The sequence below is a fragment of the Triticum dicoccoides genome, chromosome 1A, assembly GCF_002162155.2.
Source record: "Triticum dicoccoides isolate Atlit2015 ecotype Zavitan chromosome 1A, WEW_v2.0, whole genome shotgun sequence".
In the NCBI taxonomy this organism is placed as follows: domain Eukaryota; kingdom Viridiplantae; phylum Streptophyta; class Magnoliopsida; order Poales; family Poaceae; genus Triticum; species Triticum dicoccoides.
In genome coordinates this window covers 585,803,942-585,825,309 of record NC_041380.1, presented here as the reverse complement: position 1 = coordinate 585,825,309, position 21,368 = coordinate 585,803,942, and the positions used below count along the sequence as shown (strand labels likewise).

At 45.5% G+C, this 21,368-nt stretch overlaps 1 pseudogene; it reads left to right on the top strand.

Annotated features, from left to right (window-relative positions):
• The first annotated feature begins 18,292 nt into the window (after nucleotides 1-18,292).
• LOC119356294 lies at nucleotides 18,293-20,556 on the top strand (annotated as a pseudogene).
• Nucleotides 20,557-21,368: the final 812 nt, after the last annotated feature.

The following is a 21,368-nucleotide window of genomic DNA, read 5'->3' as shown; positions in this document are numbered from 1 at the left end:
TCCTCACGGGCTGCCCTGGATTCCGACCGCGCTTCTCTCGCCTCTTGTAAGACCTTGTCCAGTTCGGCCATTTTGGCTTCATTCTCCTTCTCCAACAATTCACAGTGGCCAGTAACATTTTTCAGTTCGAGCGCCATCGTGGATATCTTCTCCTTGTCTTTGCGCCGTGCAGCTTGTTCGGCTTTTAACTTAGCCGATGCCTTTTCGGCAGCCGCATGACTACACTGGGCCTGATCCTTAGCCCGGGCCAGCTCCGCTCGAAGAACTTCAACAGCGGCAGCACCATCTGCAGCCATGCATATTCCAGCATATAGATTTTAGCATCATGCTTATACCAAAAAAATGTATGGGGATTGCCTCGAATACATACCTTGCAACTCGTCAAGACACATGTTGATTAACGCAAGGTTATCCCCTGCTACATCAAGCCTCCACTGCAGCTCGGCAATATCCATAGTCTGGGAAGTAGCTAAGGGGGAAACAACCCGCGTTCAAGTTCATCAGACCAGTCCTTGAGTAATTATTTTTGATCCTCCGTTCACTTCCCAGTGGAAGCCGACCCGAGTCTCAGGGGCTACTACCTATACGCAGGTGCATCTTTGCAAATAAAACATAGCTGAAAAACGTTATATCACAAACCTCGAAACCTTTTAGCAGGCTCATGAAGGCTTCATTCAATCTGCTCTTCGTGGACAAAATCTTCTCAACCACTGTACCCATCAAGGTACGCTGTTCCCCCGAGACACATGCTTTTCGCAACATCTCTCGCAATATATCTGGAGGCTCCGGGTCTCCGGAAGCCGCTCTAGGAGCACAACCATCCTTTGAAGGAATCCGTTCACCCATCTCCAGAATCACCGTCGGCTACAAGCCAGACAGTCCGGGGCCTTTATTATCGGCCCCAGAATCCCGAACGGTCGGAGATCCACCTTCGGGTACTGCCTCTTTTATCCCCTGTGTAGCTTGTTGGTCAAGAAAAACCCTCCGCGATGACACTTCAGAGTCGTCCGCCTTATTAGGCGAGGAGGTTGGGGGAGGCGTCTCACTCTCCATCATCTCTGGGAGGAGACCTCCCGAAGAAGAGGATTGCCCAGAAAAACCCTGTGCCGACCTATAAAAATGCACGGACACGTTACGTATATCTTCGGTAACGGCAAAGGAGCGGGACGCTATCAAAGTACCCCGGACTCACTTACGGTTTGGTCAAGGGCTTGTCCCCATGTTGGAGCTGTTCAACGGCGTCGCTTTCCAAACCCAAGCCGCTCGACGGTGGCATCTTGCCCCTCTTGGGAGATCGCCCCTCCCAACCTTCGGAGGCGGCCCTTTTCCTCCTGCTCGGAGAAGGGATACTGGGTCCTCTTTCGTCTCTGTCTTCAGGAGAGGAAAGGTCAATTTCTCCGGACTCAATATCCAACTTACCTCCGAAACAAAGGTCATCTCGGGTCTTCTCACTCTCCTTTTTACCCTCCCTTGCTGGCGCCTGGTATGGTGCTGAGGCCAGCATCCTTGTTAACATAGGAATAGGTGAGTCTTCGGGAAGGGGAGGCGGACACCTAATCCGTTCCACTTTCTTTATCCATCCCTGAAAAAGGATGATTCGGTCAGTGTCTTACCACTGGGTGTCTGATTATGAGGTGTTCGGCAAATGGGTACTTACCGGGGTGTCCGGATGGTTACAGTCTAGGCCAATATCTTCGGTGGTGTCCGGCCATTGCTTTCGTTTCCCAAAAACTAATCTCCACATTCCTTTGTGCATAGTGCCGAAGAAGTGCTGAAGAGTCCGTGACCCTTCTGGATTGAACTCCCACATGTGGAGAGGCTGTCGCTGGCACGACAGGGTCCGGCGGACTAGCATTACTTGGACAACATTGACGATATTGATGTCCCTCTCAGTGAGGCTTCGGATGCGAATTTGCAAAGCCCGCACCTCGTTAGTTAGTCCCCAGTCCAACCCCTTATTAATCCACGATGCAAGCTGAATTGGGGGGCTAGATCAAAATGCGGGCGCAACTGCCCACTTGGAGCCACGGGGCTCGGTGATATAGAACCACCCATGCTGCCATAAATCGGAAGATTTGGCAAAACATCCTTTCAGCCAAACAGCGCTAGCAAGCTTGCTCACTATGGCACCACCGCACTCTGCCTGCTCCCCCTCTATCACTTGTGGCTTCACATCGTAGGTCTTGAGCCACAAACCCAAGTGCGGAGGAGTTCAGAGGAAGGCTACGCACGTGACGATAAACGCCGAGATGAGAAGAATAGAGTCCCGGGCTAGATCGTGAAAATCTAGCCCATAATAGAACATGAGCCCTCAGACGAAGGGATTAAGTGCAAACCCTAACCTGCGGAGGAAGTGGGACACAAACACGACCCTCTCGCCGGATCTGGGGGTGGGAATAACCTGCCCCTTGGTAGGAAGCCGATGAAGGATTTCTGCGGTCAGATACCTCGCCGCCCGAAGCTTTGCAATATCTCCCTCCGTGACAGAAGAAGCCACCCACCGGCCTTGACGGCTGGATCTGGACATGATTGGAACTTGTGGCGATTGAAACCCGGGCATTGGAACTTGGGGTAGCAAGGGTTGAGGAAGAAGCAAGTATTGGGGAACGTAGCAGAAATTCAAAATTTTCCTACGTGTCACCAAGATCTATCTATGGAGAAACCAGCAACGAGGGGAAGAAGAGTGCATCTACATACCCTTGTAGATCGCTAAGCGGAAGCGTTCAAGAGAACGGGGTTGAAGGAGTCGTACTCGTCGTGATCCAAATCACCGGAGATCCTAGTGCCGAACGGACGGCACCTCCGCGTTCAACACACATACAGCCCAATAACGTATCTCATGCCTTGATCCAGCAAGGAGAGAGGGAGAGGTTGAGGAAGATGGCTCCAGCAGCAGCACGACGGCGTGGTGGTGATGGAGCTGCAGTACTCCGGCAGGGCTTCGCTAAGCTCTATGGAGGAGGAGGAGGTGTTGGAGAGGGAGAGGGAGGCACCAAGGCGAGGGATGAGAGGCCCTCCTTCCCCCACTATATATAGGGAGCCCAAGGGGGGGAGTCGGCCCTAGGAGATCCAATCTCCTAGGGGGCGGCGGCCAAGGGAGGAGTCCCTCCCCCCAAAGGCACCTAGGAGGTGCCTTCCCCTCTTAGGACTCTTCCCTTGCCTTATCTCTAGGCGCATGGGCCTCTTGGGGCTGGTGCCCTTGGCCCATATAGGCCAAGGCGCACACCCCTACAGCCCATGTGGCCCCCGGGGCAGGTGGTCCCACCCGGTGGACCCCCGGGACCCTTCCGGTGGTCCCGGTACAATACCGGTGACCCCGAAACTTGTCCCGATGGCCGAAATAACACTTCCTATATATAATTATTTACCTCCGGACCATTCTGGAACTCCTCGTGACGTCCGGGATCTCATCCGGGACTCCAAACAACATTTGGGTTACTGCGTATACATATCTCTATAACCCTAGCGTCACCGAACCTTAAGTGTGTAGACCCTACGGGTTCAGGAAGCATGCAGACATGACCGAGACGTTCTCCGGTCAATAACCAACAGTGGGATCTGGATACCCATGTTGGCTCCCACATGTTCCGCGATGATCTCATCGGATGAACCACGATGTCAAGGACTTAATCAATCCCGCATACAATTCTCTTTGTCTATCGGTATGTTACTTGCCTGAGACTTGATCGTCGGTATCCCGATACCTTGTTCAATCTCGTTACCGGCAAGTCTCTTTACTCGTTCTGTAACACATCATCCCGTGATCAACTCCTTGATCACATTGTGCACATTATGATGATGTCCTACCGAGTGGGCCCAGAGATACCTCTTCGTCACACGGAGTGACAAATCCCAGTCTCGATTCGTGCCAACCCAACAGACACTTTCGGAGATACCCGTAGTGCACCTTTATAGTCACCCAGTTACGTTGTGACGTTTGGCACACCCAAAGTATTCCTACGGTATCCGAGAGTTGCACAATCTCATGGTCTAAGGAAATGATACTTGACATTAGAAAAGCTTTAGCATACGAACTACATGATCTTGTGCTAGGCTTAGGATTGGGTCTTGTCCATCACATTATTTTCCTAATGATGTGATCCCATTATCAACGACATCCAATGTCCATGGCTAGGAAACCATAACCATCTATTGATCAATGAGCTAGTCAACTAGAGGCTTACTAGGGACATGGTGTTGTCTATGTATCCACACATGTATCTGAGTTTCCTATCAATACAATTCTAGCATGGATAATAAACGATTATCATGAACAAGGAAATATAATAATAACCAATTTATTATTGCCTCTAGGGCATATTTCCAACAGTCTCCCACTTGCACTAGAGTCAATAATCTAGTTCACATCGCCATGTGATTAAAACTCACAGGTCACATCGCCATGTGACCAACTTCCAAAGAGTTTACTAGAGTCATTAATCTAGTTCACATCACTATGTGATTAGTACTCAATGAGTTCTGGGTTTGATCATGTTGCTTGTGAGAGAGGTTTTAGTCAACGGGTCTGAACCTTTTAGATCCGTGTGTGCTTTACAAATCTCTATGTCATCTACTAGATGTAGCTACCACGTTCTATTTGGAGCTATTCCAAATAACTGTTCTACTTGGAGCTATTCTAAATTGTTGCTCCATTATACATATCCGGTATCTCTACTCAGAGCTATCCGGATAGGTGTTAAGCTTGCATCGACGTAATCCTTTACGACGAACTCTTTTACCACCTCCATAATCGAGAAAATTCCTTAGTCCACTAGTTACTAAGGATAACTTTGACCGATGTCCTGTGATCCATTCTTGGATCACTCTTGTACCCCTTGACTGACTCATGTCAAGGCACACTTCAGGTGCGGTACACAACATAGCATACTGTAGAGCCTACGTTTTAAGCATAGGGGACGACCTTCGTCCTTTCTCTCTATTCTGCCGTGGTCGAGCTTTAAGTCTTAACTTCATACCTTACAACTCAGGCAAGAACTCCTTCTTTGACTGATCCATCTTGAACACCTTCAAGATCATGTCAAGGTATGTGCTCATTTGAAAGTACCATTAAGCGTTTTGATCTATCCTTATAGATCTTGATGCTCAATGTTCAAGTAGCTTAATCCAGACTTTCCATTGAAAAACACTTTTCAAATAATTCTGCATGCTTTCCAGAAATTATACATCATTTCTTATCAACAATATCTTAACAACATATACTCATCAGAAATTCTACAGTGCTCCCACTCACTTCTTTGGAATTACAAGTTTCTCATAAACTTTGTATAAATCCAAAATCTTTGATCATCATCAAAGCATACATTCCAACTCCGAGATGCTTACTCCAGTCCTCAGAAGGATTGCTGGAGCTTTGCATACCTATTAGCATCTTTCAGGATTGACAAAACCTTCCGGTTGTATCACAAACAACCTTTCCTCAAGAAAATCGTCGAGGAAACAATGTTTTGACATCCTATCTGCAAGATTTCATAAATAATGTAGTAATCGCTAATATAATTCCAATAGACTCTTAGCATCGCTACGAGTGAGAAAGTCTCACCGTAGTCAACTCCTTGAACTTGTCAGGAAACTTCTTAACGACAAGTCGAGCTTTCTTAATGGTGACCATCATTGTCCGTCTTCCTTTTAAAATCCATCTGTACTCAACAGCCTTACGACCATCGAGTAGTTCTTCCAAAGTCTACACTTTGTTTTCATATATGGATCCTCTCTCGGATTATATGGCCTCGAGCCATTTATCGGAATCCAGGCCCACCACCGCTTCTCCATAGCTCGTAGGTTCATTGTTGTCTAGCAACATGACTTCCAAGACAGGATTACGTACCACTCTGAAGTAGTACGCATCCTTGTCATCCCACGTGGTTTGGGAGTGACTTGATCCGAAGTCTCATGATCAATATCATAAGCTTCCACTTCAATTGGTGTAGGTGCCACAGGAACAACTCTTTGTGCCCTGCTATACACTAGTTGAAGTGACGGTTCAATAACCTCATCAAGTCTCCACCATCCTCCCACTCAATTCTTTCGAGAGAAACTTTTCCTCGAGAAAGGACCCGATTCTAGAAACAATCCCTTATTGCTTTCGGATCTGAACAGGAGGTATACCCAACTGTTTTGGGTGTCCTATGAAGATGCATTTATCCGCTTTGGGTTCGAGCTTATTAGCCTGAAACTTTTCACATAAGCGTTGCAGCCCCAAACTTTTAAGAAATGACAGCTTAGGTTTCTCTAAACCATAGTTCATACGGTGTCGTCTCATCGGAATTACGTGGTGCCCTATTTAAAGTGAATGTGGTTGTCTCTAATGCCTAACCCATAAATTATTGTGGTAATTCGATAAAAGACATCATGGTATGCATTATATCCAATATGGTGCAGTTATGATGTTCGGACACACCATCACACTATGGTGTTCCAGGCTGTATCAGTTGTGAAACAATTTCCACAATGTATTAATTCTGTGCCAAACTCGTAATTCAGATATTCATCTCTATGATCATATCATAGATATTTTATCCTATTGTCACGACGATCTTTCAACTTCACCCTGAAATTATTTGAACCTTTCAATAATTCAGACTCGTGATTCATCAAGTAAATGTACTCAACATCTACTCAAATCATCTGTGAAGTAAGAACATAACGATATCCACTACACGCCTCAGCACTCATTGGACTGCACACATCAAAATGTATTACTTCTAGCAAGTTGCTTTCTGGTTCCATTTTACTGAAACCGAGGCTTTCAGTCATCTTGCCCATGTGGTATGATTTGAGTGTCTCAAGTGATTCAAAATCAAGTGAGTCCAAATGGTCCATTTGCATGGAGTTTCTTTATGCATATACACAAATAGACATGGTTCGCATGTCTCAAACTTTTCAAAAATGAGTGAGTCCCAAGATCGATCAACATGGAGCTTCTTCATGCGTTTTATACCGATATGACTTAAGTGGCAGTGCCACAAGTAGGTGGTACTATCATTACTATCTTATATCTTTTGGCATGAACATGTGTATCACTACGATCGAGATTCAATAAACCATTCATTTTAGGTGCAAGACCATTGAAGGTATTATTCAAATAAACAGAGTAACCATTATTCTCCTTAAATGAATAACCGTATTGCGATAGACATAATCCAATCACGTCTTTGCTCAACGCAAACACCAAATAACAATTATTTAGGTTTAACACCAATCTCGATTGTAGAGGGAGCGTGCGATGCTTGATCATATCAACATTGGAAACACTTTCAACACATATCGTCAGCTCACCTTTAGCTAGTCTCCGTTTATTCCATAGCCTTTTGTTTCGAGTTAGTAACACATAGCAACCGAACCGGTATCTAATACCCTGGTGCTACTAGGAGTACTAGTAAAGTACACATTATAATGCATATCCAATATACTTCTGTGGACCTTGCCAGCCTTCTCATCTACCAAGTATCTAGGGTGGTTCTGCTTCAGTGACTGTTCCCCTTATTACAGAAGCACTTAGTCTCGGGTTTGGGTTCAACCTTGGGTTTCTTCACTAGAGCAGCAGCTGATTTGCCGTTTCATGAAGTATCCCTTCTTGCCCTTGCCCTTCTTGAAACTAGTGGTTTCACCAACCATCAACAATTGATGCTCCTTCTTGATTTCTACTTTTGTGGTGTCAAACATCGTGAATATCTCAAGGATCATCATATATGTCCCTGATATATTATAGTTCATCACGAAGCTCTAGCAGCTTGGTGGTAATGACTTCGGAGAAACATCACTATCTCATCTGGAAGATCAACTCCCACTCGATTCAAATGATTGTTGTACTCAGACAATCTGAGCACAAGCTCAATAATTGAGCTTTTCTCCCTTAGTTTACAGGCTAAGAAAATCGTCGGAGGTCTTATACCTCTTGACGTGGGCACGAGCCTGAAATCCCAATTTCAGCCCTCAAAACATCTCATATGTTTCGTGACGTTTCAAAACATCTTCGGTGCCTCAACTCTAAACCGTTTAACTGAACTATCACGTAGTTATCAAAATGTGTATGTCAGATGTTTGCAACATCCATAGACGACGTTCGAGGTTCAGCACACTGAGCGGTGCATTAAGGACATAAGCCTTCTATGAAGCAATGAGGACAATCCTCAGTTTACGGACCTAATCCGCATAATTGCTACTATCATCTTTCAACTAAATTTTCTCTAGGAACATATCTAAACAGTAGAACTGAAGCGCGAGCTACGACATAATTTGCGAAGATCTTTTGACTATGTTCAGGATAATTAAGTTCATCTTATGAACTCCCACTCAGATAGACATCCCTCTAGTCATCTAAGTGATTACATGATCGGAGTCAACTAGGCCGTGTCCGATCATCACGTGAGACGGACTAGTCAACATCGATGAACATCTTCATGTTGATCGTATCTACCATACGACTCATGCTCGACCTTTCGGTCTCTTGTGTTCCGAGGCCATGTCTGTACATGCTAGGCTCGTCAAGTCAACCTAAGTGTTTCGCGTGTGTAAATCTGTCTTACACCCGTTGTATGTGAACGTTAGAATCTATCACACCCGATCATCACGTGGTGCTCCGAAACGACGAACTTTCGCAACGGTGCATAGTTAGGGGGAACACTTTCTTGAAATTTTTATGGGGGATCATCTTATTTACTACCGTCGTTCTAAGCAAATAAGATGTATAAACATGATAAACATCACATGCAATCAAATAGTGACATGATATGGCCATCATCACTTTGCTCCTTTTGATGTCCATCTTCGGGGCTCCATGATCATCATCGTCACCGGCATGACACCATGATCTCCATCATCATGATCTCCATCATCGTGTCTTCATGAAGTTGTCTCGCCAACTATTACTTCTACTACTACAGCTAATGATTAGCAATAAAGTAAAGTAATTACATGACATTTATGTTGACACGCAGGTCATAAATAAATTAAGACAACTCCTATGGCTCCTGCCGGTTGTCATACTCATCGACATGCAAGTCGTGATTCCTATTACAAGAACATGATCACCTCATACATCACATATATTATTCATCACATCCTTTGGCCATATCACATCACATAGCATACCCTGCAAAAACAAGTTAGACGTCCTCTAATTGTTGTTTGCATGTTTTACGTGGCTGCTATGGGTTTCTAGCAAGAACGTTTCTTACCTACGCAAGGACCACAATGTGATATGCCAATTGCTATTTACCCTTCATAAGGACCATGTTCATCGAATCCCATCCGACTAAATTGGAGAGACAGACACCCGCCAGCCACCTTATGCAACTAGTGCATGTCAGTCGGTGGAACCGGTCTCACGTAAGCGTACGTGTAAGGTTGGTCCGGGCCGCTTCATCCCACTATACCATAGAAACAAGATTGGACAAGTAACGGAAAGCATATTGAACAAAATCAACGCCCACAACTACTTTGTGTTCTACTCGTGCATAGAATCTACGCAATAGACCTAGCTCATGATGCCACCATTGGGGAACGTAGCAAAAATTCAAAATTTTCCTACGTGTCACCAAGATCTATCTATGGAGAAACCAGCAATGAGGGGAAGAAGAGTGCATCTACATACCCTTGTAGATCGCTAAGCGGAAGCGTTCAAGAGAACGGGGTTGAAGGAGTCGTACTCGTCGTGATCCAAATCACCGGAGATCCTAGTGCCGAATGGACGGCACCTCCGCGTTCAACACACGTATAGCCCAATGACGTCTCCCATGCCTTGATCCAGCAAGGAGAGAGGGAGAGGTTGAGGAAGATGGCTCCAGCAGCAGCACGACGGCGTGGTGGTGATGGAGCTGCAGTACTCCGGCAGGGCTTCGCTAAGCTCTATGGAGGAGGAGGAGGTGTTGGAGAGGGAGACGGAGGCACCAAGGCGTGGGATGGGAGGCCCTCCTTCCCCCACTATATATAGGGAGCCCAAGGGGGGGAGCCGGCCCTAGGAGATCCAATCTCCTAGGGGGGCGGCGGCCAAGGGAGGAGTCCCTCCCCCCAAAGGCACCTAGGAGGTGCCTTCCCCTCTTAGGACTCTTCCCTTGCCTTATCTCTAGGTGCATGGGCCTCTTGGGGCTGGTGCCCTTGGCCCATATAGGCCAAGGCGCACACCCCTACAGCCCATGTGCCCCCCGGGGCAGGTGCCCCACTCGGTGGACCCCCGGGACCCTTCCGGTGGTCCCGGTACAATACCGGTGACCCCGAAACTTGTCCCGATGGCGGAAATAACACTTCCTATATATAATTCTTTACCTCCGGACCATTCCGGAACTCCTCGTGATGTCCGGGATCTCATCCGGGACTTCAAACAACATTCGGGTTACTGCATATACATATCTCTATAACACTAGCGTCACCGAACCTTAAGTGTGTAGACCCTACGGGTTCGGGAAGCATGCAGACATGACCGAGACGTTCTCCGGTCAATAACCAACATCGGGATCTGGATATCCATGTTGGCTCCCACATGTTCCACGATGATCTCATTGGATGAACCACGATGTCAAGGACTTAATCAATCCCGCATACAATTCTCTTTGTCTATCGGTATGTTACTTGCCCGAGATTTGATCGTCGGTATCCTGATACCTTGTTCAATCTCGTTACCGGCAAGTCTCTTTACTCGTTCCATAACACATCATCCCGTGATCAACTCCTTGATCACATCGTGCACATTATGATGATGTCCTACCGAGTGGGCCCAGAGATACCTCTTCGTCACACGAAGTGACAAATCCCAGTCTCGATTCGTGCCAACCCAACAGACACTTTCGGAGATACCTGTAGTGCACCTTTATAGTCACCCAGTTACGTTGTGACGTTTGGCACACCCAAAGTATTCCTACGGTATCCGGGAGTTGCACAATCTCATGGTCTAAGGAAATGATACTTGACATTAGAAAAGCTTTAGCATACGAACTACATGATCTTGTGCTAGGCTTAGGATTGGGTCTTGTCCATCACATCATTCTCCTAATGATGTGATCCCGTTATCAACGACATCCAATGTCCATGGCTAGGAAACCGTAACCATCTATTGATCAACGAGCTAGTCAACTAGAGGCTTACTAGGGACATGGTGTTGTCTATGTATCCACACATGTATCTGAGTTTCCTATCAATACAATTCTAGCATGGATAATAAACGATTATCATGAACAAGGAAATATAATAATAACCAATTTATTATTGCCTCTAGGGCATATTTCCAACAGCAAGCGTGAAAGAAAAAGACGGGTCTGTACCCTTATATAAAGGCCGCGAATATCAAACGTCTCCTCCTGGGCCTCAAAACTTACCTATTCCAAAGGGCTGTATAAATGGCACAGTTGGGTTACCCATGCCCGCATTGATGAAAATCCCACGATAAGGGGACACGATCTCTGCTTTGACAAGACGTGCCAATGGCAACCGCGTCTCGAGACGTGGAGCGTCGGGCACAAAAGTTTGTGAGTGGATTGGACTCGTGTAAAATTGTATTCTCTCTGTGGTTGTGTATGGTGTGTGTGACAGGTCCGGATACTATCATCGCGTCCAAAGACTATCTTGGAGTTCAAAAAAAAGGGGAACCCGCCTTGCAATGCCGAAGACAATCTGCGCACCGGACTCCTCATCATTGAAGCCAAGTTCAGGGGCTACTGAGGGAGTCCTGGACTAAGGGGTCCTCGGGCATCTGGCCTATTATCAATGGGTCGGACTGATGGGCTGTGAAGACATGAAGTCCGAAGACTGTACCCGTGTCCGGATTGGACTGTCCTTGGCGTGGAAGGCAACCTTGGTGACCAACTATGAAGATTCTGTCTTATGTAACCGACTCTATGTAACCCTAGATTCCCCGGGTGTCTATATAAGCCGGAGGGGTTAGTCCGGAAAGGATGTACTCATTACCATAGTCATACAGGCTAGGCTTCTACGGTTTAGCCATTACGATCTCGTGGTAGATCAACTCTTGTAATACTCATATTCATCAAGACCAATCAAGCAGGAAGTAGGGTATTACCTCCATAGAGAGGGCCCAAACCTAGATAAACATCGTGTCCCCCGTCTCCTGTAACCATCGACCTTAGATGCATAGTTCGGGACCCCCTACCCGAGATCCGCCGGTTTTGACACCGACAACTGTTATCATGGTTTATGCAACCTAGGTGCTAGCGTGAGTGCTATTCCCTTTACCTTATATCAAGAAATTATGAATGACATAACACCCTCTGAGATAGAAGACATAGATGTTACTATTAAACTTGCTAATAGAGATACTATTTCACCAATTGGGATTGTTAGAGATGTTGAAGTCTTGTGTGGGAAAATAAAATACCCTACTGATTTTCTTGTTCTTGGTTCCCCACAAGATGATTTTTGTCCCATTATCTTTGGTAGACCTTTCTTGAACACCGTTAATGCTAAAATAGATTGTGAGAAACAAACTGTCGGTGTTAGCTTTGGTGATGAGTCTCATGAGTTTAATTTTTCCAAGTTTAGTAGAAAATCTCATAAAAAAGAATTGCCTAGTAAGGATGAAATAATTGGTCTTGCTTCTATTGTTGTGCCTCCTACTGATCTTCTAGAACAATATATGCTAGACCATGAAAATGATTTACATATGCAGGGCCATATTGTGTTAATTTGGTGTAGGCTGGTGTGGTCTTGTTTCCAAAATGTTAATTGTTCTCAGGGTCGCTTTCCTATTAACTGACCTGGCCAATGATTTGTTTAGGCTGCTGAAGATAAGAAGGCAAAGCCTCAAGACAGAAAGTCAACCCCATTGTTTCTCTACAATAATTCAAGTGAAGGTAATATGGCAATAAATCTTGATTAATCTGTTTAGTTTCGCCTCTAATATAAGTTATGATGTAGTGGTCGAGACGCTCTCCACTATTAGTGATACAAGCCTGCCAAAATCGCCATTAGAATCTATTCAGTTTCCTTTGTCTCGAATCCATCGAAAAAATGTATGTTTGTGAACAAATTAGTGGCTGAAGCAATGATGGAAATCATGGAGGAATCAGAGGTGCAGATTCTTGCGCAACAACTACTGATCGATGATTTTAGTGAAAGTATAGAAAAGAAGAAAGAACTTGCCCAGATGCTTATGTGCGTCATTGCCGCTGAGGTTGCAGATTGTGAGGTTGAAGATCATTAACTTCTGTTTATTTATTTTCACTGGCATCAATCTTTGATTGCCCAGTGGATGTAATTTCCTGTAATATGTGCTTTGATGTGCTACGTTTTTCCTTGTATGTGGTATATTTGCTTAGCATGGCTCGCACTCTAGCTGTCTTGCTCGAAAGTTGAACTTGCGACAGTTACTAATTGGGCCAAAATTGGCTTGGGCCTTTGATGGACCGTATTTGCCACTGTCCATAAGTGGTCGAAAATCGACGTGGGCTAATTGGGCCTACATCAAGGCCACTTTTTTAGCGGCCCAAATAGTCATAGGGTCGTGAATAGGCCGGAATCTCGGTTGGGACGTAATAATTGAATCAAGACAGTGGACCTTGAGCAGGCCGTCAATGCTCTTCAGTTATCACTTGGCCCATTCTTTATCAGGCCCAAATCAAAGAGGGCCTTAAGTGGGCTGATAAACAACACGGGCCTTTAACACGCAGAAAGTCAGGTATGTCTTGAATTGTGGCATGGAGAACTTAGGCCGCTAAGAGGCCAAAAGTCATGTCGGGCCACAAACAGCCCAGCTCGTTGTAGGCCGTTAACATGCCAAAAGTCAGGTTGGGCTAGAATTGTGCCATGGATAATATGAGCCTCTAATAGGCCAAAAGTTAGTTCAGACCGCAAGTGGCCCAACCCTGGTGTGGACTGTTAATAGGCTCAAAGTTGCACCAGCCTGGAATTGGACCATGCAGAATATGGGCCTTTAAGAGGCCAAAAGTCAAATCAGACCATAAATGGCCCAACTCATGTCTGGGCTTTTAGCAGGCCGGTCTAGAAATTAGCCCAACCCAGAATGGGTCACTAAAAGGCCAAAAGTCAAATGCCCAGAAATTTGGTCCGTCTATACATTGGGCCGCTGAGAGGACGAAAGCAACTAGGGCCGCAGTTGAGGCCAAATATGTGGCGGACCTTTAACGGGCTGGAACTGATGGCGGGCCACAATGACACCATATAGGTAACAAGCCATTGACGGGCCGAATTCGCTGGACTCATATGGGCCATGGGCCTATATGGGCTAGCCGCATGTAGGCCTGAAATGGGTCAGCCTGCTAATTTTGGCTAGGCTGTCCTTTTTAACCTAAATGGGCCAATGTTGGGCCGTACCATGTTTCACCATTTCATAGGCAGGTATTGTCCATTGGGCGAGTGACACCTGTCTCGTACATGAGCTGACACGTGGTTCCTCCGGCCAATGACAACTTTACATGTGGAAAATTGCCATTAGTCCAGACAGTTAACGGGTTATCAGATCCAAACTCGAACCCGATAGCTTAACGGGGACCCGTTATGGTGGATGTCACGATTCAGTTACCCTTGACGAAAGCAGTTCCATGACGCGCCATTTATCGTCATGGAAGTGGACACTTCCGTGATGATACTTGTAGTTTTGTCATGGAACACTTCTACGGTAGCACAGGTAAGACTATCTTGATTCTGTCATAAAACCATCACGGATGTACATGCATGACAAAACGTGACCTACTGTGACAAACACGTATCATCACGAAAGTGTTTTTTTCTTGTAGTGGATGTTGATGCGCAACAGGCAGAGTTGCTCGCTGGAGAGGAGGCCAAAACTGTCTGCTGCTTCGGGGGCTTGTGGAGGAGGCAAACCCGTGACTTGGTGCTCGGTGAAGCCTGCTCGAGGAGGAAACACGCGATTCGAGCTTGCAGCTTTGGACTGGGGCGACGACGGCAGTGGTCGGCAGCGGTTTGCGGTCCAGTGGAGGACGGTGGATGGTTGGGAGGAGGGGGTGGCGGCTGTGGATGGTTGGGGTGCCGGTGGCTTGCGATAGTGAGGGGTGGAGGAGCTGCGGTGGTGAGGGGTTACACCGGCGGTGGGCGCGGGGCGGCTGCGCTAGAGATGGTCTGAGCGAAAGGCGGTCGCACACCGGCGGTGAGAGCTAGGTTTTGGGGGCGGCGGGGGCGGTCGATCTGGTGGGGCAGGGGTTATTTGGGGGCAGTGTTGCGGTTCTGGTTGTGGGAGGGCCGACGCGTCTATTTCACAATGGGCCAAAATTTTCGTCAAGTCACGCGCTTTTTTTCCTGGATGGCGTGCTAAGCCGTTTTACCGTTTCGCGCCAAAGACGGTGTCCGGCATGGGCTTGCAAATTGTGGGTCGAGATTTATTTCTCGCGGCAGAGTGTGTGCTGTAAATTGTATCGGCAGTGGTAGTGCCATTGTTGCTATAGTTCTCACGACAGTTAGGCCACCTTAACATGCTTCTAGCGGCAGTAACACGTGTCCCGACAGATAGTGTGACCTTAGACAGGTTTTTCTCCTAGTAGTTAACTGCCCCCAATCAAGTGTTGTGGTGTAGTGAATATGCAAGTCAAATTCTTATAGCAACAACACCCACCTAATCAACTTAGGTTTAACATCTTTCTTTTCCATAAGATATTTAATAGCAGCATGATCGGTGTGCATGGTTACTTTAGAATCAACAACCTAAGATCTGAATTTATCACATACAAACAAAACTGGTAAAAAATATTTCTCAATAGTAGCATAGTGGATAACATTTAATTTCTTATCAAATCTTTGTCCTAGGAAACACCAACAACATAATCACTAGCATCACACATAATTTCAAAAGGTAGGTTCCAGTCAGGTGATTGAACAATGGGTGCAGAGATTAAGGCTTTCTTAAGTATTTCAAAGGCTTCTACACAATCATCATAAAAAACAAAAGGAACATCTTTTGGCAAGAGATTAGTAAGAGGCCTAGAAATTTTGGAGTAGTCTTTAATGAATCTCCTATAGAAACCAGCATGACCTAGGAAACTTCTTATACCTTTAATATCTTTAGGACATGGCATTTTATCAATTGCATCAACTTTAGCTTTATCAACTTCAATACCCATTACAGAAATTTTATTCCCAAGGACTATACCTTCATTCACCATAAAGTGGCGCTTTTCCCAATTCAAGACAAGATTAGTTTCTTCACATCTCTGCAAAACTCGATCAAGGTTGCTTACGAAATCATCAAAGACGTTCCATAAACGAAAAATCATCCATGAAAACCTCAACAATCATTTCACAATAATCAGAGAATATAGCAGTCATACATCTTTAAAAGGTGGCAGGTGCATTACATAAACCAAAAGGCATACATCTATAAGCATAAGTCCCAAATGGACAAGTAAAGGTGGTTTTCTCTTGATCTTCTAATGACACGGGTATTTGAGAATAACAAGAATATACATCTAAGAAACAAAAGTGTGTATGCTTTATAGTCTTTATAGCATTTGATCGATAACCGGCCAGGGGTAATGATCTTTCCCAGTAGCTTTGTTTAATTTCCTGAAATCAATTACCATCCTATAACCAGTTACAATTCTTTGTGGAATAATTTCATTTTTATCATTAGGAATGACAATGATACCTCTTTTCTTAGGAACACAATGAACAGGGCTCACCCATCTACTACCAACTATGGGATAAATTATACCTGATTCTAGAAGCTTTAATATTTCATTTCTTACCACATCCTTCATCTTAGGATTTAATCATCGTTGGTGATCAACAACTGGCTTAGCATTCGGGCTCCACATTAATCTTGTGCTGACATAGAGTATATCCAATAGCGGCATGGTGCTTCCTCAGAGTTTCTAATAGTCTCTTTTCTTCATGTTCTGAAAGGTTAGCACTAATAATAACATGATATATCTTATTTTCATCAAGGTAAGCATATTCCAATGTATCAGGAAATCGTTTCAATTCAAACATGGGATCACCCTTAGGTGGAGGAGCACCTCCAATAGTTTCAACAGGCAAATTGTGTTTTAGAATAGGTGGTTGATCAAAGAACATCTTATCTATTCCATTTCTTTCATTCTTATGCATATCATCTTCATGGTCTAGCAAATATTGTTCTAATGGATCAGTGGGAGGCACAACATTAGAAGCAAGACCAATAATTTCATCTTTACTAGGGAATTCTTTAGCATGAGTTTGTCTATGGAATTTAGAGAAATTAAACTCATGAGATACATCACCTAAGTTAACACTGACAGTTTCTTTATGACAATCAATCCTAGCATTAACTGTATTCAAGAAAGGTTTCCCAAATATAATGGGATAAAAATCATCTTGTGGGGAAACAAGAACTGGAAAATCAGTAGGGTATTTAATCTTTCCACACAAGACTTCAACATCTCTAACAATCCGAAGCGGTGAAATAGTATCTCTGTTCGCTAGCTTAATAGTAACATTGATATCTTCTATCTTAGTGATGACCAACAAGTATAGGGGATCTATCCTTTCGATAAGAGTGTCGAACCCAACGAGGAGTAGAAGGAACTGACAAGCGATTTTCAGCAAGGTATTCTCTGCAAGTACTAAAATTATCGGTAACAGATAGTTGTGTGGTAAGATAATTTGTAATGGGTAACAAGTAACAAAAGTAACTAAGGTGCAGCAAGGTGGCCCTATCCTTTTTGTAGCAAAGGACAAGCCTGGACGAACTCTTATATAAAGCAAATTGCTCCCGAGGACACATGGGAATTATTGTCAAATTAGTTTTCATCATGCTCATATGACTCGCATTCGTTACTTTGATAATTTGATATGTGGGTGGACCGGTCACTACTAGGGAAAACCTTATACACAGAAGCTTATCAGTAGTGCGGTCTAAAAGGGGGCACTACTGCTAACTAGTAGTAGAGAGGGGTATAAAACCCGCTCTACTACTAAGTTGATAGTAGTAGCAAGGGGTATAAACCCGCGCTGCTACTAAGTTGTCTCTACCATGCCCTCGGGACAGGCCATACTAGTAGCGAGGGGTATAAAACCTGCGCTACTACTAAGTGAGTAGCTATAGCACTGGTAAGTCCCCCACGCTATTACTAAGCGTGTCCACGCCGGCCCGATCCACTCCCACTCCACCACTCTCTCTCATCCCTAAGAAAAACACTCTCACAAACTCACATGTTCCTCGGTCCACCCCACCCCGGCTCCTATCCCCACGATCTCCTCGCCGCCGCCACCACCCACGCCGGCCGGTTCCGGCGAGCACCGACCGCGCGCAACACTCCCCAAGCCCCGCCCCTCCCTCCCCTCCGTCCAGATCCAACATGGCCGCAGTTCCTACATGGCCACCCTCTTCTCCACCGCGTTCTCACACCACTTCATCCCGCTCCCCTCCGCCACCAGGCCCGCCGCCACCTCCTCCTTCACCTGCGGCCCGCTGCACGCCGTGTCAGCGCTGCTGGCGCCACGGAGGCGACTCCTGCTGCCCGTGGCTGTGGCCGTGTCATCCGAGTTCGAGACGGAGGACGCGGAGGGGGAGCCGAGCGAGGGCGAGGGCGGAGGCGACTCCAAGGCCGAGTACTCCGAGGACCTCAAGGCCTTTGTCGGCAACCTGCCCTTCACCATAGACAGCGCGCAGCTCGCCGGGCTCTTCGAGCAGGCCGGCTCCGTCGAGATGGTCGAGGTATAAATTCACACTCTCTAGTCTTGTTAACTAACAGTTAGTTTGGCGCGAATTATAACGGCCCAAAGTGAAATTCTGCTGGGCATTGCATGATTAAGATAGAGACTTCGGAGTCAGGACGTTTTGTTTTAGTGTAGTGTCAGGTTGTCCAAGGGATGTGGAATTGTTGCTGTGTAGATTGTGTCCTAAGGTACTGTAATTTTTTCTCGGCATGAAGTAAGTTGGAGTTGGTTCAGTACTTTAGAGGCCTTGTAAATTTAGTACTTCAGTGCAGTGCCGAGAGCGCTCCAGTGGAGTCGGGGGAGTCCACGATAAATCCTAATCCAAAGGCGGCCAGCTGGATTAGAAGGTATATCTTGATGCTAACCCATGGGTGGGAATTTTTAGGGGGAGAATTAAAGAATAGAGCACTTGGGGGCAGGCTGTGCTTGTGCGGTTGTGCCTGCCACTGATCAGTAAAAGTGGAACATGGCTTTGGGATTACATAAGATAAGATGTTGTAAAATGGTCTCGGCTTGAACTAAGTTCGAATTTCTTCAGTAAATTACTCAATGTTCAATTGTAGCAGAGCTGAGCACTAAGCCTTGAATAGTTTATTTTTTCAGAATGATATAGTATCTCATTTCTTGTAGGTTGTATACAATAGAATGACCGGACGGAGCCGTGGATTTGGATTCGTCATAATGGGTTCAGTGGAGGAAGTTGTTGTCGCCGTCGAGCAATTCAATGGCTATGTAAGAAGACTTCATCTATTTTAAACCACCTTATCTTGGTACATTAAATGGGTTTAAATGACTATATGTGGATAAATTTTATAAGTTGTCATGAAAAAGTTAGTTCTCTACAGGTTTCTATAGTTCCAAGGGGATTTAGAGTTCCACCTCTAAGTATTTGGATCTTATCTAACCATGCTCTGAGATTTAGATGTGTTGGGGAATGGGGATTGCTAGTTCCTGCTGGGTAATCAGAATAATGTTTGGGTTTTCCTCAAGGATGTCGACACTATTTACAGTATGTTAAATGCAGACAATGCTGTTGATTTATGAGAATTATTTATTTACCTAGTGGATCCCCAATTGTATATCTGTCCCTATCAATGCAAATGCTGAGCCATGTTCCACTTTTACTACTTTACATTATATTTTCACTGCCTGAGGGGGTTAGTATGCTCCTTGTCTTTTTCACTGATTGGCTTTTTCATCGACATGCACCGCATTATTTTTCCGTGTCATTCTTCTGAAGAATCTGAAGTTTTTGAACCTCTGTTGGTAGTGCTGCAGGGTTTTGGTGGCAATGCCGATGGTCGTCGATAGGTTCGTGGACTGGACGGTGTCGTGGCTGCCGATGTATGGAGAAGCGAAGCTGCTGCTCGTCATCTACCTCTGACACCCCAGCATACGGGTAAGCAATCGATCAGACACCCCGAGCCCGAGAGATAATCAACATTTCAGATAGACTTGATTCGGTATGTGACCAATTCTGAATCCGAATCTTAATGGTGTTCGGATTTTAGGGTGCGGGGCACGTGTATAGTGGCTTCCTCCAGCCGCTGGTGGCGTGGCACGAGGCCGCCATCGACTGGGGCCTGCTTGAGCTGAGGGCTAGGGCGAGGGACATGACGGCGTCACAACTGTGGCTCGTCGAGGCTGCCCGCTGTGTTTCTTCACAGCTGCAGGCTGCGAGATCAGACCGGGAAGGCGCCACGCATTGACGAGTGAGCCAATTTTTGGATCGGACCATAACAACGTGTCTCAGTCTTTGATGTCTAGAAGTAGTGGTAAAGTTTTGAATTTGCATGGCAAGAGCCACTTACGTAGGTAGCTGACACGCACAACACTGTGTTTACACTCTTATTTATGTAAAAGATATGAATTATACATGAGTTGCCTCTACAATGAGGAACTGTGATAGTAGATACGACAATTGTGTGATAGAATGGAATTGATTGATTCTATTTTTTTAATTTCTAATAAGTTAGTAGTAGCGTGGGAAGAAACTGCTCGCTACTAGTATTTAGGATACTAGTAGCGTTCGTATTATAGACACGCTACTACTATTTTGTTAGTAGTAGCGCGGGTATGAAATAGCAACAGCGTGGGTGGCACACGCTACTACTAACAATGTTAGTAGTAGCGCGGGTTTAACCCATGCTACTACAAACTATTAGTTGTAGCGCGATACTAGTAGTGCCGGTACCTGCGCTGCTAGTAGCCATTTTACCCGCGCTGCTAGTAGCCTTTTTCCTAGTAGTGGGTGCTCGTGTGCTGCCCTTCCTTGGACAAGCCTCCCGCTTATGATTAACCCCTCTCGCAAGCATCTGCAACTACGAAAGAAGAATTAAGATAAATCTAACCATAGCATGAAACATATGGATCCAAATCAGCCCCTTACGAATAAACACATAAACTAGGGTTTAAGCTTCTGCCACTCTAGAAACCCATCATCTACTTATTACTTCCCAATGCCTTCCCCTAGGCCCAAATCATGGTGAAGTGTCATGTAGTCGACGTTCACATAACACCACTAGAGGAAAGACAACATACATCTCATCAAAATATCGAACGAATACCAAATTCACAAGATTGTCCTCAGGAACAAATGTAACTACTCACAAAGCATATTCATGTTCATATCAAAGGGGTATTAAATAGCATTACGGATCTGAACATATGATCTTCCACCGAATAAACCAACTAGCATCAACTACAAGGAGTAATCAACACTACTAGCAACC